At 35.6% G+C, this 19,740-nt stretch overlaps 1 long non-coding RNA gene across 3 annotated transcripts in view; it reads left to right on the forward strand.

Moving 5' to 3' along the window:
* LOC141499694 (uncharacterized) overlaps positions 1 to 6,844 on the forward strand; it is a 185,064-nt gene extending 178,220 nt beyond the window's left edge. Inside the window, exons 5-6 of one of the 3 annotated variants that reach the window (XR_012471730.1) lie at positions 1,415 to 1,491; positions 5,380 to 6,844. This is a non-coding gene — a long non-coding RNA (uncharacterized LOC141499694). Of the gene's footprint in view, positions 1 to 138; positions 693 to 1,414; positions 5,350 to 5,379 lie in introns of those variants that run through there. The other 2 variants (XR_012471729.1, XR_012471731.1) reach the window with 2 other exon arrangements.
* The last annotated feature ends 12,896 nt before the right edge of the window (positions 6,845 to 19,740 follow it).

Here is a 19,740-nt window from a genome sequence, read left to right on the forward strand (position 1 = left end):
CAACAAATAAATTTCAGAGAAACCTGGAAAGGCTTGCATGAACTGAGGCAGAATAAAGTAACAGAAAGAGAACAAATTACACTGTGCATATATGTTTAATATTAATGTTGCTTCATTGTCTATGTGCTTTTAACCCAGATATGGTCTTCCTGCTTGTCTCTTTTGTGTGTGGACAGTCTCAGAGTGGTCCCTGTGATCAAGTGAACATTGGAAATGATATATCTGCGTTAAACTGCAACTTAAGTTTATTAGGCAAATTATTAAAACAAGTTATCAACACTAAGAGGGGTAAGAAGTAATGATATTTGTGTCCTCGTACATGCTGCACAGTGATGACAATATTAAGCAACACTAGGCAAACTCTAGGAAGCCTTGGAAGAGTAGTTTCAGTTTCATGTTTCAAAACTGAGCTGGAATCATCTTGGCTGAAAGGTGATAGCTTAAAAGGTAGAAGTCATCACTGGAGATGCTTCCTAACTTTAAGTCAAGAATTTTAATGCCTGAAAGCATGTCCTGTATTCCCCAAATTTAATGAGTGTCTTGATTTATGAAAGGTTCATAAAAGGGGATCTCTGCTGGTGAGGAATTTATAATCCAAAAAGGAAGAGAAGGTCATCACATACATCAATACAATGCAAGACAGGATGTGCTAAGTTCATCAGAGAAATACAAAGAGGAAGATTCTAATAGAACAGAGGAAGGAGGGGAACAAGGGGAAAGAGAAAATTCATTCAGTGTTCTGGGTGAGAGACAAAATCAAAGTCTGTCATTTCTTACCTTATCCTTTACATATCACAATAACATACTAATTAAAAAGTCAGCTGTTAAATCTTTATGGCATAAAATTGAAAGGGAAGTGTGACTTCTGGAGAACTGATTTTTATTTTACTTTAACCAGAAATAAGTAAACTTTTATTTTTCCTCCCTTCCTTTCTTTTCTCTTCCTTCTCTCCTTTTGTCTCTTCCTCTCTTCCTTTTCTCCTTCCTTCCCTTCCCTTCCTTCCCTCCTTCCCTCCTTCCTTCCCATCCCCTGGCAAAGACAAGTTCTAAATGAGGCATTGGACTAGAACAGCAGCAAGGAAATAATAGCATTTAATATTTTTTTTAAGGAGAGCTATCTCTTAAAGTATCCCCTTAAGGATATTTGATAGATTTCCCCTGGACTTAAGAGCAGGAACATGTAACCTCTGCTTCCTATCTGCCATCTGGACAATCTAAATGCTCAAATCATAGTTCTGTGGATATAATAAAGGGCCAATCCCTGAACCTCAGACTTCCTATTGAACTCCAAGTATAAATACATTGTTTGATTAAGAAGGAATCCTCTTTCCTCCTGTCTAGCTAGTCTCAAGACTTCGTGGATCTCTGGGTAAACCTGTGATTTTAATGGAATTTTCTCTCTCCTTTTCTTCAGTCCAAAAACATGGGACCAGGCATCTTGGATTGTTAAAGGTTGAATGCATCGTTTGGCTCTAACCTTCACAATTAGAGGTAAGGCTCAGCTCTTCCTCACCTACCACTCTCTCAACAGACATCCATGTTTGGGACATCTAGAAAGGTAGCTGATGTCTTCTTCCCATGAAGTTGCATCTGCAACAGTGGAAGTAGCCAACAGGTCAAGAGAGAGAGAGAGAGGGTTGCCCAAAGAGAAACCACCAGATCTTGATCAAGTTGTAATTCATGGAGGCAAAATATCAATGAGCCAATGAATGGCCCATGTGTCAAGGTCCCAAAGAAAACTTGAATTCTAGTATCTCAACTTGCTTTAAGTCTTCTTTATGGCTCTCTATACCCTTTCTGGGTGGGAATTCAACTGCCCATTTTACACATGCTCTACATTTGTCTCTGGATACCTGCTTTAGCTTCCTTCTTCCCACTCCTCTCCTTCTAACTTTCTCTTGGGAGGAACACAGAACAAAAGTCAAATATATAACTATTTTTTGATGATTCTGAGGCATGAGTAGAATTGAAGCAATTAGAGGTGTTGGCTCCTTGAGGGCAGATGCAACCTGTTTTTTGCCTTTTCAAAAATTCTCTGTGCTTAGCACAGGGATTGAATCATAGTATGCACTTAAGAAATACCTATTTCCTGACTGATTAATATCCCTATTGTGAGGACTGATAACCCTAGAGCAAAAGAACCCAGAGCAAACATGAAAAATAAAGGACAAGAATTGATCACCATACTCTTGATTACAAACTGATGATTCTTGACTAATTAGCCAGAACCTAGAATTGGTTACAGTTGTTTCATCTTTGCCTGATAATAACCTTCTGAGATACAGAGGACAGGTATTCTTAGTTCTGTTTTACAGATGAGGAATCCAGATTGTGGACTCATTGCAGTTATTCTAAAGGAGGAAATTGTGGCTATGAGGTGTTGAGGTTTATTCAAGATCACATAACTAATGAAGGCCAGTCAGAACCCTAATTCTAATGTAATGATGCAAAGCCTTGTGTGATCTCCATTTTCTTGAAATGCTGTGTAATAGGGCAATAAATGAGCAAAGTAATAGAAATGAGCATCTGGGACTAGGTCACTTTGTTCACTGGATAGTCTATGTGAATGCTCTTTGTCTTAGGGACTGCTCAAGCTTAGCCAAAATATCAGAGGCAAAATGGAGAAGAAATCCCTGAGTCACTTTACCTACATATTTTCAACTCTAACTAGGCAAAGGGCTCCCCCAAAAGACCTACCTAGATATTGATCTCCTTCACTTCCTTTTTTCCCCCCATAGTGGATGAGACTGTCTTGCTTCCAGTTTGATGAAAGGTCTCCAAAAAAAGAAAAATAAATTAGAAATGCCAGTTTCAGTTTTCATTCCTGACAACCTATTTGAAGAGCCTTGATATTCAAACTGACCTAGCATTTAACTCAGAGAAAGAGGCTACTGAAAAGTTAAAGGTTACACTGTCTTGTGAGCAGGAGTCGGTATTGTAATGAGTACCATGAGTTATCTCTTCATTCCTCTCTTAAAGGATAAGACAAGGACACATTCCATTCAACCTGAGTAGAATCCTAGAAGGGTCCATAGAGTTCATCCTCATCAATTTATATAAGAGGAATATGAGGAACAGGAAAGTCAAGTTACTTGCCCAGAGTCACACAGACATTAAGTTCCAGAATTGCAATTCAATTTAAATCATGTGATTCCAAACCAATATCTTTGCATCCTACCATGATAACTCTTTTGAAGGTACTCCTCACAACAAATCTATGAGGTGGTTAGTACTTCTTATTCCCTATTTTTAGAAATAAGTAAAATGAGACTTAGGGATTTGAAATGATATGCTTGTGGTCTCATAACTTATAAGTGGCAGAGATAAGATTCTAGCTCAGATCTGATTTCCCTATATACTATGCTATCCAATCTCACCTACTTGCTAAAGGTAAAGTAAAATTCCACTTCTTGCATGAAAACCTCCTCCAGCCACTTTAACCCTCACCTACTTTTTCTTCTTCAGACCTCTTGTATGCTCATTGTCTGGTCTGCCCATTTGTTGGGTATTTAGTGTCAATTCTCAGGCACCACTGAAAGTACAAGGGTTACCCATGGCTAGTCCAGGTTTGATAGTGCCCTCAGAAAACTTGGTTAGACATGACAGTTTTAGAGCATTTAATGAGTTATGAAAGGCCAACTGTTGGAGCAGGAGGATTGATGCAGAGTTTATAGACTTTATATCAAAAGGCAGAAGGAAGATGGATGGTTAAGGTGAAGAAATTTAAAATGAACTTAAAATGCTTATTTGTATAAAAGTTCTAGGTCAAGCTAGGAATCAGTTAATTACATAGGATTTGAAATCAAACAGGAATCAGGAAGAAAGATAATGGATTTACATATATGTATAAGTATTTACACATATAATTTTTGTAGATATATGTATTATATATACATATATACATTTATACACATATTCCGAACCTGAATGGATTTTCTCAGGGTTCCAAATTTATTTTAATGGCATATGTGTTGAAGTCCATTAATTCTAGATCAAGTTTTTCAATGCAAAAAAAAATACATAGAACTGCAGAGGAAAGATTACATTAAAATACAATTGTTGGAATATAGTTTTAATTCATGTATATAATAGGTTAAAAACTTCTGTTTGACATGAGAGTTAATGGGAGAATAACTTACCTCTGCCCTACTTAGAATCAGTCAAGGAAAGTGAGCCCCTACCATGTCTTGTTACCAAACTGAGAGGGCAGATATTTGTTGTAAACAGCACAGGCCAATTGATTCAAAAACCAAAAAGAAATAATTCCATGAATCTTTAGATCTGACAAAGGATTAGGAAGGAAAAAATTTTGAATAAGTCTCTAGAAAGTGGGAATAGGTCCTATTATGAAATAACATTTTAAAACAGCAAATAACCTACCCAGAATATGAGATGGACATAGCAGGCAAGCTAACTTCTGACTAAACTTTAATATTCTGAAACTTTTCCCTTTTTCTTTGTTGACGTGCAAGCTTAATAGTTTGATCCACTGTCTTCACTTCTTCCTTTTTTTTTAACAGAGGACAATGACTTTCATTATGGGCAAAGGGACAATCTAATATGGCCACATGAGAAGGTCTGCTAGACCCTGGGCAGTTTTGAAGGAATAATCCATTCTGAATTTTTTCAGTTTAAGTTTACTGTAAAGGGAAAAATATCTTCAAAATTTGCAAAAACATAATTTGATCAATTTTTAAATTTGTACAAAGTTAGACAGATCTTTAGTTGTCCCTATGCTGAACAATTTTCATTAAATGCTCTTTGCTCTTACTTGTTTGTGGTTTTGAGCTTACCAAGTATTTTATAATCCTTTCTCAAGAAAGAGTCCCAGGTAGGAGAGAGTTTGGACCTTTAGAGAAAATTCATGCAGTCTTTTTAAAATGCTGGCTAGTGTTTCTCCTACCTTTCCCTGTAGATCTGTATCATATTTCAGAAACACAGAATTATAGAATCCTAAAATACTGGCATTGGAAGGATACTTAAAAGCCACTTTGTGTAGACCACAAAGTAAATTACAAAGAGAGCTGAATTTGGAGCTAAAGGATCTTATCTTTGTTCTTTCTTTCATCCTTTTGTTATCTATTATTTTCACAAATATGTCATCAATTCCTTTATCTAAGTCATTAAATGATATCAGGTTAAGTACTGAATCATAAGTAATTATTGTTTGATTTCAAACATTCATCCATGTCTGTATATAGTAGTTCCTAGTTCCTAGTACTTTTTTTTTTGCAAGACTACCTTGATAGATTTTGTCAAATGTTTACCTTAAATCTAGGTAAAAAAGGTACATAGAATTATATTTATAACACTCCCCTGATCTTCCAGTGTAGCAACTCTTTCATTAAGCATATTTATGATCAATACTTCCTTTTTCAGATGCATGCTAAATATTCCCTTTATTAATATATTCTTGAAACATCTGGGAGTGGACACAAGATGACAGAGAGTTAATTGACCTTTCCCAACAACTACAAACAGCTTTAAATCAAAGCCTCAAATGGAGTGTCAAAAAGAACAAAAGATCCTGGTGAGACATTCTTCTACCCCAAGCTAATTTACAAAGTTAGAAGGAGAACTCTGTGACATGGGAATGGAGGCTGGCCAAGAATCCCTGTGAATTATACACCAATGGTGGTGGCAACAGAAACAACAATTTGGGGAGTTATAAAGCCAGAGATAGGAAGGGATCTGGCAATTAGACAGAAAGATATTCCACAGCACAATATGATAGAGATGGATTTGAGACTAGACATTGCTTGGCAACTCCACTTCTGGTCATGATTAAGGGTAAAGAGAGCACTTTTGGTATCATTTCTGTTTCCAAGTTAAACAGGCATCCTGAAGATTAGTACTGCTTCCAGTCTCAAGTGAACAGGGACCTTTCCTAGGTAAGGACTAGAGAGCAGACCAGAACAGTGACAATACCTTTATCTAGATTATATACCTTAAAAATAACAAAACTCCAAGTCTTTCAGTTAGCTTTGAAACATCAGTAGGAAAAAAAAGACTGAAGCTTGAAACAGCCTTTCCCCACTCATCTGCCAACAGACCCCAATATTAACATATATTCAAAGTCAGGAAATAGGTTGTAAAAATGAGGAAGAGGAAGAGGAGGGAAGAAGAGAAGATGAAGAAGATGAAGAAGAATTTGACTATAAGGGGATATTACAGTGAAACTGCAACAGAGACGATCAAGATCAGAAGACAGTGAAGTGAAAATAGTTACAAGCAAAGTGTTAGAGGAAAAAAAAAGCTAATCAGACTTGTACAAATTCATCAAAAATTCCTAGAAGAACTATCCAGCAAAATTGAGCCTTTTCTTCCAGGGGAAAAGATGGACATTTAACAAAATGGGAGACTTCCAACTTTTGCTGATGAAAAGACCAGAGCTAAATATAAAATTTAGACATTAAACAGGAGACTCAAGATACACATGAAAAGGTAAGAAAAACAAGGGTAAAGAAAAAAAAACTGCTATCCAATAAGATGTAACTGGCTATATCCCTGCCTGGGAGAAAGAGTCTCGTAATTCTCCAGAATTTTATCTCTATTAGAGAGAAGAAACTTAGCCAGATGTGATGGACACTCGTGACTTATCCATGACTCTGATATAATGATTTAAAAACAATAAGAGACAGGAGGATGGAGGGGATTGATTGGAGTGAATCACATAACATAAAAAGGGACAAAGGATAGAGGGGAATAGAGGGGAAATAGAGGCAATAGAGGGGAAAAAAGGAGGTGAGAACCACCTGAATCTTACTCTCATCAGAATGAGCCTAAAGTTAACAAACACACACTCAGTTAAGTTGAGAAACTTATCATACCTTTCAAATATTAAAAGGGGAAAGGGGGAGGGGAGAGGAAAAGAGGAACTAAGAAGAAAGAAAGGGCAAAGGGAAAGGGGAAAGAAAGGGGAGGGGGACTGGATACAAGGGGGAAAACATGCTGAAGGTGGTGATATCCAGAAACAAAATACTGGGGAATATGGATAAAGTGAAAGAAGGGGAAAAATATAAACGGAGAGAAGATAGCATGGAGGGCAATAAAAAGTTAGTAATTATAACTTTGAATGTGAATGGGATGAACTCTCCCTTAAAAATGTAAGTGAATAGCAGAGTAGATTAAAAACCAAAATCCTACAATATGCTGCTTACAAGAAATTCATTTGAAGCAGAGAGATACATACAGAGTAAAGGTAAAAGATTGGAACAAAATATATTTTGCTTCAGCTGAAGTGAAAAAAGCAGGGATAGCAAATCCTTATCTCAGACAAAACAGTTGCAAAAATAGATCTCATTAACAGAGAGATAAGGCAGGTACCCACAGACAATGAAGCAATTTCAATACTAAATATGTATGTACCAAGAGGTATTCAAATTTTTAGAGAAGTTGAATGAGTTACAGGAAGACATAGACAGTAAAACTCTTCTGGTAAGAGAGCTCAACTTCCCACTCTGAGATTTAAATAAATCTAACCATAAAATAAACAAGAAGGAAGTTAAGGAGATAAATATTATGTTAGAAAATCTAGACATGATAGACCTTTGGAGGAAGATGAATGGGAATAGAAAGGAGTACATGCTACTTACATAAAAATCGACCATGTACTGGGGCATAAAAACCTAATAATCAAATGCAGAAAGGCAGAAATAGTCAATACATCCTTCTCAGATCATAATGCAATAAAAATCACATAGAATAATGTTCCAGGGAGAGATAGACCTAAAACTAATTGGAAGCTAAATAACCTCATTTTAAAGAATGAATGGATCAAACAACAAATTATAGAAACAATTAATGATGATTTCACCCTAGATAATGATAATAAAGAGACAATATACCAAAACTTATGGGTTACAGCCAAAGCAGTTGCCAGGGGATATATTATTATATCTTTAAATGCTTAAATTGGAGAAAGAGGAAATCAATGAACTAAACATTCAACTAAAAAAATTAGAGGAAAAACAAATTAAAACCCTCCAATTAAATACCAAATTAGAAATTATAAAAATTAAAGGAGAAATTAATAAAATTGAAAGCAAGAAAACTATTTAATTAATAAATAAAACCAAGAGTTGATTTTATGAAAAAACAATAAAATTGATAAACCTCTGGTTACTTTTATTTTTTAAAAAAGTAGAAAATCAAATTACTAGTATCATAAACGAAAAAAGTGAACTCATCACCAATGAGGAGAAAATTAAAGTAACAATGCAGGATCATTTCGTCCAAGTGTATGCTAATAAATTTGATAATCTAAGTGAAATGGAGGAATATTTACAAAAATATAAGTTCCCCAGGTTAAATGAAGAGGAAATTAAATACTTAACCCTATCTCTGAAAGAGAAATTCAACATCAACAAGCCATTATTGAACTCCTTAAGAAAAAAAATTTCCAGGGACAGATGGATACATAAGTGAATTCTATCAGACATTTAAGGAACAATTGGTTCCAATTTTATATAAACTCTTTGACAAAATATGTGAGGATGGAACTCTGCCTAACTCTTTCTATGACACCAATATGGTGCTGATACCTAAACCAGGAAGAGTCTAAACAAAGACAGAAAATTATAGACTAATCTTCCTAATGAATATAGATGCTAAAATCTTAAATAAAATCTTAGTAAAGCAATTACAGCAAGTTATCACTAGGATAATACACTATGACCAAGCAGGATTTATACCAGGAATGCAAGGTTGGTTCAATATTAGGAAAACTGTTAGTTTAATTAACTATATCAATAACAAACCTATCAGAAATCATATAATTATATCAATAGATGCTGAAAAGGCTTTGAGAAAAAACACTAGCAAGCATAGGAATAAATGCCTTGTTCTTTAGAATGATAAGCAGTACCTATCTGAAACTATCAACAAGCATTATATGCAATTAGGATTAGCTAGAGGCATTCCCAATAAAATGAGGAGTGAAACAAGGATGCCAAGTATCACCACTACTATTCAATATTGTGTTAGAAATGTTATCTTCAGCAATAAGAAAAGAAAAATAAATTGAAGGACTTAGAATTGGGAAGGAAGAGACAAAGCTCTCACTCTTTGAAGATGACATGATGGTATACCTAGAGAATCCTAAAAAATCATCTAAAAACCTACTAGTAACAATTAGCAACTTTAGCAAAGTCGCAGGATATAAAACAAACCCTCATAAATCCTCATCATTTCTATATATGACTAGAAAGACACAGCAGTAAGAGATAGAAAGAGAAATCTCATTCAAAATAACTTCAGATAATATAAAATACTTTGGAGTCTATCTGCAAAGGCAGACTCAGAAATTCTTTGAAAACAAGTACAAAACAGTTCTCACAAATAAAATCAGATTTAAAAAACTGGGAAAATATCAACTGCTCATGGATAGGCCAAGCTAAAATAATAAAAATGACAATTCTACCTAAATTAAACCACTTATTTAGTGCCTACCAATCAAAATTCCAAAAAATTACTTTTATGAGTTAGAAAAAAATTTAATTCCTATGAAGAAATAAAAAATTAAGAATTTCCAGGGATTTAATAAAAAATATGAAAAGGTGGCTTAGCCCTACCAGTTCTAAAATTATATTATAAAGCATTAGTCATCAAAACTGCCTGGTATTGGCTAAGAAATGGAGTTATGGATCAGTGGAATAGACTAGGTGCAATAACAGGAAATGATAAAGTAATCTGCTGTTTGATAATCCTAAAGATTCCGGCTATTGGGATAAAAACTATCTCTTCAGTAAAACTGTTGGGAAAATTGCAAGTTATCATGGAAGAAACTTAGATTAGACCAATACTTTACACCCTATACCAAGATAAGATCAAAATGGATACAGGATTTAGACATAAAAGACAATATATGAGAACTAGGAGATCAAGGAATAGTTTACCTGTCAGATCTATGGAAAGGGAAGCAATTTATGATCAAGGAGGGGATGGAGAACATCATTAAAAACAAACTAGATCATTTTGATCACATTAAATTAAAAAGCTTTTGCACAGACAAAACCACTGTAACCAGGATCAAAAGAAATGGAGTAAACTGTGAAACAATCTTTACAACTAGGATTTCTGAAGAATGACTCATTTCTACAATATACAGAGAACTGATTCAAATTTATAAAAACAAAACACAACAAGCCATTCCTCAATTGACAAATGGTCAAAAGATATGCAAAGGCAATTTACAGATGAGGAAATCAAAGAGAAATGCAAATTAAGGCATCTTTAAGGCACCACCTCCCACCTCTCAGATTGGCCAATATGACCAGAAAAGACAAAGATCAGTGTTGGAGGGAATGTGGGAAATCTGTGACACTGTTGCATTGTTGGTGGATCCATGAACTCATCCAGCCTTTCTGGAGAGCAATTTGGAACAATGCCCAAAGGGCAATAAAAATATGCAAACCCTTTGATCTAGTAATACCACTACTGGGTCTTTAATCTGAAGAGATCATGAAAAAGGGAAAAAATGTCACTTATACAAAAATATTCATCACAGTTTTTGGCAAAGAATTGGAAACTTAGTGAATGTCCATCAATTTGGCAATGGCTGAACAACTTGTGCTATATGTACATTAGGGAATACTATTGTTCTATAAGAACCCAGGAGGGATGGGAATTCAGAGAAGCCTGGAGGGATCTGCATGAACTGATGCTGAGTGAGATGAGCAGAACCAGAAGAACAGTGTACACCATAACAGCAGCATAGGGTTGATAATCAATCTCAATGGACTTGCTCATTTCATAAGTTGAAACAATCAGGGACACTTTTGGGGTATCTGCAATGGAGAATGCAACCTGTATCCAAAGAAAGAATTGAGGAGTTTGAACAAAGACCAAAAATTATTAACCTTTAATTTTTAAAAAAAAGTTATCTTCTGCAATTTTGCTATTTCTTATATTTTATTTTTTTCCCTTAAGGATTTGATTTCTCTCTCAACACATTCAATTTAGATCAATGTATAGCATGGAAACAATGTAAAGACTAACAAATTGCCTTCTGTGGGGGATGGAGGGAGGGAAGAAAGATTAGGGGGAAAAATTGTAAAATTGTAAAATAAAAAAATCTTTTAAAATTTTTAAAAGAATATAAGTTACAAAACAAAACTACAACAAAAAGAGAATCCCTGGAAGAGATAAAAATCATCTTCAAAATCAAAGTAGTAGGAAAAAATTAAGTATAGAAATGAAAGTGAAGGAAGAAAACTATGAGGACAATTAGCATCTTGACAAGAGACAAAAAAAAAAAGAAAAAAGAAAACACCCTTAAAAACTAGAATGGGTCAAATGGAAAAAAGGAGTACAAGAGTTTACTGAAGAAAAATAATTCCTTAAAAATTAGAATTGAGCAAGTGGAAAACAATGATTATGAGAAATGAAGAAGCTAAGGTCAAAAGCATGAAAAATAGAAGTACACATAAAACATCTTGACATAAAACAACTAATCTAAAAAAACAGAATGAAAAGAGATAATATAAGAATTACTGTATTAATCTGAAAGCTTTAATCAAGGAAATAACTTTCCTATTTCAAGAAATTGAGGAAAACTACCTGATATCCTATGATAGAAGTTAAAATATAAAGTGAAAAATTCCACTGATAACCACTTGAATGATAAACTAAAATGAAAACTCCCATGCAGGAAAAATATAGTTAAGTTTCAGAATTCCTACGTCAAAGAGAAAAGAATTCATGTTGCCATAAATAAGTCATTCAAATTTTTTTGATTCAAAAATTTTTTTTTAATTAAGATATCTTAAAAAAATGGCACACTTCTCTCATGGTGGGAGAGAGGAGGTGGAAAAATCCCACAATGGAAGGTCTTTCAAGCAGCTCAGGTTACTCCTTGAGACCTTATCTTCTGGTAAAGAAGATCTGCTTAACATTTTACTCAGTTCAAAACATATGTTTTCATCACAAAACAATGATATTCTGGAGCTTATTACAATTTGAATGGCTTTGTTCCTGCCTTTATGCTAATCATAGGCTGAGGTCACAGTCTTATTGTTAGATTGGCTCTCATGCATTTCCTTATACTCATGCTTATTATATTAATGAGCAAGAACAGCTAGATCTTCATGAGCATGAGTAAAGGAAAAGGCCAAGACTAAGTCAACTTAAAAACAGGTGGGGCAGTTTTTGATCAAATGGAGGCTAAATCTTTTATCTTAACTTAGTACCTGCCCTTAGACAACAATATAGGCAGATCCTAGTCTTTGAAATGTAAACTAACAATCATCCCTTCACATTCTTGTGGACCCCAAACACCCAGATATTTCTCACAATTTCCCCCTTTTCTTTTATAATAAGAATTTGACATTCCACACCTTATTAGTGATTTCTTTCTTAAATTACAACCCTTGTTACTGACATAACTATTGACGTTTGCTTTTATTGAGATTTTTACTAACTCGTTATCAGAGACATGGACCCAGCTTATTTTCCAGGTTTGGCAGGATCACATGTCAACTTTCTGTTGTTTTTTATTATATGCCTATTGTCATCTATCTTTAGGCAATAACTTCATAGATCCAATTCACCACAAATTCCTCCTTTTCCAATCAATACATTTATTTGCATGGTTTAGCCAGCCAACAAGTCAAGGCCCTAGCTCTCTAATTGGTAATTTTTCTACGACAGCTTGGAATCTAATCAGGATATAAATTGGGGTTCTATAGACTCAACTCCCATCCTGTGCCCAGGTACTAGGTCATTAAGTATAGATAATAACTCCCTAACCAATCCTTTGGACAAATGGTTATAGGCAGTAGCCTCACAAATCCAATAATGTTCCTTTAGTTATGGTTAATCTTCCATGAATATAGTTTCCAATTTCCAACAAATAGATAATACTCTTCATTCTTACTTCCAAGGGGACCTCCTAAATAAGTCATATAATCATGATAATAGGTACATTTCCAAGCTTGCTGTACCTCTATCTGTCAACTGGCAAGTTTTTATAATAATGTCTTTAGATAGGTCTTCTTGGATCCAAAATTGACCAAAATAAATCTTTTGATTTTGTGCCAGTGGACCAACCCCAAGAATAGCTAATATGTCTAGTGATGTTCCTTAAATTATTTTTCTCATAATCAGTTTCCCTTAACAAGTCCCCCCATTTGTCCATCTTTACAAGGGATTCAGGTACCATCATTACATCTCATACGAGTATCAGCCCACCTATCTCTTTAAGTTCTACAGTTTAGACTATGTGTAACCTGCTTCTGCGTAAGTTCACACACATTTGCTACTTCCCAGGAAAATATCCTGGCCAGAGTGGTATAAGCAATAGTCACCCTGAACCCACTCAGTCAAATGTCAGTGGTGTTTCTCTCCTCTCAATCCTATGCCACAGTGCACCTCTGACCAGGAACTGAGAATCTAGGCCAGACCCAGGGGGACTGGCACCCAAGATCAATTCTCAAACAGTTGTGGACCTCTTCAAGTCCAACAGTTAACCACACCACAAGACTGGGCATTGACTTCTGTCAGCTAGATTCTCCTCCCACCATTACTAATACCCTGTTGTCTAAATCAGAGATAGGACTCTCCATAGATAGGATATATAGACTCATGTGGTATATAATCATGCCACCCAATGATCTCAATCTCCTTTTCTTTCTATGGAGAACATCTTCACCTGCCTCTCATCCTTTCTATAAGTAGAGGGGCATAGGTGAGGTGTCATACTTACAGAATCAAGGTGGTTACAGGTATAGAACTCCCTGACTAAATGATGTACACACACACACATAAGTGAGAGATGGTGGAGATGGTGGGGATGATGGAGATGAACTGGTCCAGTGTCTGTCCTCCTCTCTTCTCTTCTCCCCTGGAGACATCCAATGTCCTTCTACATATTCTGAATTTGTTCCAAAAAGATCCTCTCCAGCTCAGGTTACTCGCTGAGACCTTATCTTCTGGTAAAGAAGATCTGCTTAACATTTTACTCAGTTCAAAACACATGTTTTCATCACAAACAATGATATTCTGGAGCATATTACAATTTACATTTTGCTTCACTTACTGTCGTATTGACATACATACTTCAACACATTAAACTTCTGGAAGTGTTTTACTACATGAGTGAACTCCCAATGAAAATTATGATGTTAACTTATGCTTTTAACAGTCTTAAACTTTTGCTCTCATTACAATGACTCAAACATCCTTAGCTAAAATGAATTTTTTTTTCCCAAAATATTCCCATATTTTCCTTTTCTGATGTACTTATCTGATTCACATTCCTTTCCCTAAATCAGACTTTGAGACTGTAATTATCCTAAGAATTTCCAATTCTTCTTAGTAAATATCCCCTCTAACTTAAAAATTAAGGAAACTTAATTCCTATTTTATCATGTAGCTGATAGTAGATGTCAGAGTCATACACCTATCTTATCTCTGGATATAAAATCCTATTCACCTAAAACTTCCTTTTATGGTTTGAGTAGTAACTATAGAGATCCAGGACATTAGAGGAAAATTCCTTTATAGATATAATTATTGAATGTCAGTGTCTAGGCAGAGGTCTTGTGGATATTCAAATGTCTTAGGCCAGATGTATTCTTTCAAGTGAGAAATTATCCATGCCATTTTGGGGAAATCAAGTCAAAAGGGTCCAGCCTTAGGCCATACTGAGAAGCTGCCTCTTCGACTGTGCATCCCTGTCACCTCACATCTTCAACCCATTGGTTTTCTTGGCTCCAAGAACAATGCATTGCCCCAGTAACACTTTCTTTTTGCTGACCATGCTGGTATCTGACATAAAAAGAGAAAAATGATTAAAAGTCCCATGATTTAAAATAGTTGCTTTATCTAATTGGAACTTCCAGTGAGTCCAATTCACTAAATTCCAATTATAGTCCCAATGGTGTCCCAATTAATGAATCCCCTACTTAAAGCTATGAGTGTTCTTCCTGGGTCCTTGATAAAACCAGGTATTCAAACTATGACTGGCCCTACAGGCCTCATCTCCTTCCTCTCACTAGAGGTATCCCTTTGTCTGAAATCACATGTACTCTATTTCTACATAAAGATGGTGTATCAGATTCCCCTTGGCTAGAGAACCCTCCTTCTAGACTGTTGTATTTTACAACAAATAAATACCTCTTTTGGCCAGGAGATTACACAGAAATATCTCAAATTATTCTTTTTGTGTTTATCTTTGTCATATTACATAGGTGCTTTTACTTCAAAGTAAACAACCAGTTTTGGGATATATGTATATATATATATATATATATATATATATATATATATATATATATATATATATATATATTCCCAATTCACATATAGCTAGAAACTTCTACACATAAACTTGTTTCACTATTAGCCATCCTTAACATACAAATTATTATTTTTGTTTTTGAAAGGCAAATAGGGTTAAATGACTTGCCCAAGGTCACATAGCTAGGTAATCATTAACTGTCTGAGGTCATATTTGAACTCAGGTCTTCCTGACTCTAGGGTTGGTACTCTATCCACTGTGTCATTTAGCTTCCTTCAACATACAAATTACTTTCAGAATTCTTTAAGCCCATTAGAATATCTTAGGTGACTTTAAATTTCCAAAATGTGTTATTAATTTCAAAATAACAAAACAGCAATAAGAATAACACATAAATTACTAGACTGTACAAAGCAAGACCTTCATTATTCCATTATTCTTGAACCCACAGATCTAGCCTAGAAGTGGTCAGAATTTTTGATATTTCCCTTATTGCACTTCAAAGCAATCACAAGTTAATCCCAGGCTTTAGCAATACAGTATCTAAAAAACATGTATTCACAAAATATAACCCAATATTGTAAATATAATTTCTTTGAAGTTACAAAAGAACTGATAAATACATCTTATACATCAATAAGTCACCTTACATTGGGACCACACAATTGCTATTTGTTCAGTTTTCCAACAGAATCCCCCACATCAGCTGTCTGCATTTACCAAGAGAAAAGTTCACATTTTTGACTTCTTTAAAATTAAATGTAGTTTATTAATTTACATTAAACATAAGATTCTTATTTAAACAACTCACTCCCCTTAGAATAAGAGCAATATGAATATCCCACTATCTTTACACTTTCATGTTCCAGACCTCTTTACCCAGATTCTCCAAGAATCCAATCTCATACATATGATGCATTTAAAACCCCAATAATGCAATTACAACGAAACTTCCCAACAGTTTAGTTTGATAAAAGCTTTAGAGTACCTTATACAGAGAATCCAGCACTCACATTCCAAAAACTCCATCCAACATAAAAATACAATTGTTAGCATTATTAGGTTTAACATTAAAATGAATTAGAGGTTTTTTCTTTTTTCTTTTTATTAATTTATTTTATTTTGTACAAATAATGTTTTTTCTTTATTTTATGCTTTCTTAAGAGTAAACATAATAACTCCTCCCCCAAAATATAGACCCGCATAAGAGATAAAGTAAAGGGGAGAGGAAAAAAATAAAAATAAAAATTAAATAGTAATAGTAATAGTAATAGTAATAATAATAGTAATAGTAATAGTAATAGTAATAGTAATAGTAATAGTAATAGTAATAGTAATAGTAATAGTGATAGTAATAGTAATAGTAATAATAATAGCAGGTATGGCCAGGTGGTACAGTGGATGGAGCACCAGCTGGAGCCAGGAGAATCCGAGCCCAAATCCATCCCCAGACACCCAACAATCACCCAGCTGTGTGGCTTCAGGCAGGCCACCCAGCCCCATTTGCCCTGCAACCCCCTGCAAAAATAATAATAATAATAATAATAATAATAATGATAATGATAATAATAATAATAATAATAAATGTCCTTCAGTCTGTGTTCTAACACCATAAGCTCTATTGCAGGTGGATAACATTCTTTATGATAAGTCCATCACAAAAGTTACTTCTATATTTTTCCATCATGGCCTTTGCAGATCGCAACTCCCTCCATTCATACTTCTCCACTACCATGCACTGTATTTTCTCTCTCCTTTCACTCTGTCTCTGCTGTAGGGTATCTGAGTGGCACAGCAGACAGATCCCCGACCCTGGGGTCAAGAGGCCCCGAGCCCACATACCACCCCTTAGGCCCAGCATCCACTCAGCCCTATGGTCTGGGACAGGCCATCCAATCCCAGCCTCCTGTAAGAAGTAAAAAAGAAAATGTGTTATATCTGACCACTGTCCCCCCATGTTCCATCCTCTCCTCCATCACTCACATCCCCCCCTTCCCCCTGTCCCCCCTTCCTTCTTACTCCAGATGCCTATACCCCATTGAGCATATATGCTGTTTCCTCTCCGAGCCACCTCTGATGAGAGCAAAGATTCCCTCATTCCCCTTTGCCTTCCCCCCTTCCATATCATTGCAATAGCTCATTGTAATAAAGAATAAACTTATTAGATGAAATATCTTAGCTTATTCCTCCTCTCCTTTTTATTTCTCCTATTACATTTCCCTTTTTATCTAATGACACCATTTTTACACCACAATATATCTTCAAATTCAGCTTTCTCCTGTGTTTCATCTATATAAGCTCCTTCTACCTGCTCTGTTAAATGAGAAGATTCATATGAGTATTATCAGTATCATTTTTCTATACAGGAATACATGTAGTTCATCATCATTAAGTCCCTTATATTCTCCCCTTTTCCTCCACTCTCTATGTTTCACCTGAGTCCTGTATTTGAAGATCAAACCTTCTGTTCAGCTCTGGCCATTCCAATGGGAACATTTGAAATTCCCCTGGTTCATTGAAAGTCCATTGTTTTCCCTGGAAGAGAATGTTCAGTTTTTCTGGGTAGTTGATTCTCGGTTGCATTCTAAGCTCTTTTGCCTTCCAGTATATTCTATTCCAAGCCCTACGAGCTTTTAATGTAGTTGCTGCTAAGTTCTGTGTGATCCTTACTGCAGCTCCACAATATTTGAATTGTGTCCTTCTGGCTGCTTGTAATATTTTTTCTTTGACTTAGGAGTTCTGGAACTTGGCTATAATATTCTTGGGGGTTGTTTTTTTTTTTGGATCTCTTTCTTGGGGAGATGGGTGGATTCTCTCAGTTTCTATTTTGCCCTCTGCTTCTAGGATATCAGGACAATTTTCCTGTAGGAATTCTTTAAAAATGGTGTCAAGGCTCTTTTCCTGGTCATGACTTTCAGGTATTCCAATAATTTTTAAATTATCTTTCCTAAATCTGTTTTCCATAGCAGTTGTTTTTTCAATGAGTTGTTTCACATTTTCTTCTAATTGTTCATTCTTTTGGTTTTGAAGTATCGTGTCCTGATTTCTTGTAAAATCAGCAATCTCTCTCAGTTTCATTCTTTGTCTGAAGGATTTGTTTTTCCTCAGAGAGCTTTCTTATCTCTTTTTCCATCTGGCCAATTCTGCTTTTTAAAGCATTCTTCTCCTCAATAACTTTTTCAACTGCTTTATCCATTTGGCCTATGCTGGTTTTTAACATGTTATTTTCTTCAGCATTTGTTTTGATCTCCTTGACTAAGCTGCTGATTTCATTTTCATGTTTTTCCTGCATCTCTCTCATTTCTTTTCCCAATTTTTCTTCTATCTCCCTCACTTGATTTTCAAATTCTTTTTTGAGCTCTGTCATAGTCTGAGCCCAATTTCTGTTTTTCTTGGAATCTTTAGATGAAGGAGCTTGTACTTCCTCATCTTCAGATTGAGTGTTTTTATCCTTCTTGGGATCCTAGGCAAAGTATTTCTCAATGTTGTTCCTCTTTTATCTCTGCTTACTCATTTCTCCAGTCTGTGCCTGGTTTTGTGGTGCTTCCTGAGCTTTTGTGTATTATTGGGACACCCCCACAAGGATCTCAATGTGTGAGGCTCTGTCTTCCCTCTTGGTCTGTGAATGACTGTAAGAGCACTCCTCTTCCATGGGTCTGAGGTGGGGGGGCTGCTGTGCTATTGGAGGGCCTAGACTGCAATCAGGATCTGAATGTGGTCAGAACTCCAGAATCCTATTCCAGGGACAGAAGACAGAGTCCGGCAGTCTTTCTTAGCTCCCCTCTCTAGGCTCAGCACTCATGCCCTGGGGGCTCCTGCTTACCAGCTCTGCCTGCTTCTGGTTTCTAGATCTGGGCTGCCATGGTCATGTTGTTCGCTGTGTTTCCTGAGGCTTTCTTTGACAGTGGTACCCCCCACTGATCCCCCAAATTGTGCTTGATGCTCCCCAGGGTATAGTCAGGAAATTAGAGCTTTTTTCCAAAATAAATCAGTAAATATCCCTGATAACATAGGTATTTCCTCTTCTTAGTTAACCCAATACCATTTTCTTTTAACTCCTTGTGATAAAGTTACAGTAGTGTTAAAATAGTTTAAAATCCCAAACTAATTTAACAATCTAGGTTGTTTAATTCCTTCCATTCTTCACAAATTTTGTCAGAATGTAGCAGCATTAATTCCTTTCTTTTAAAAACCTCAGAGTGTCTCCTCAAACTCCAGTTCAGAAACCTTAAAAACAGTTGAGTTGGGGGTGGCTAGTCTGCACAGTGGATAGAGCACCAACCCTGGAGTCAGGAGTACCTGAGTTCAAATTTGACCTCAGACACTTAATAATTACCCAACTGTGTGGTCTTGGGCAAAGTACTTAACCCTGTTTGCCTTTCAAATCACTAAAACAAAAAAAAAATGAGTCATTACTTTTAGACCATGTAACCAGAGCAGAGACACTCATTAACATGATTTTCCTTTCAATAAATGTGTCTCCTTACCCCTGGATTTTGTAT

The sequence above is a fragment of the Macrotis lagotis genome, chromosome X (assembly GCF_037893015.1).
Source record: "Macrotis lagotis isolate mMagLag1 chromosome X, bilby.v1.9.chrom.fasta, whole genome shotgun sequence".
NCBI classification, from domain to species: Eukaryota; Metazoa; Chordata; class Mammalia; order Peramelemorphia; family Peramelidae; genus Macrotis; species Macrotis lagotis.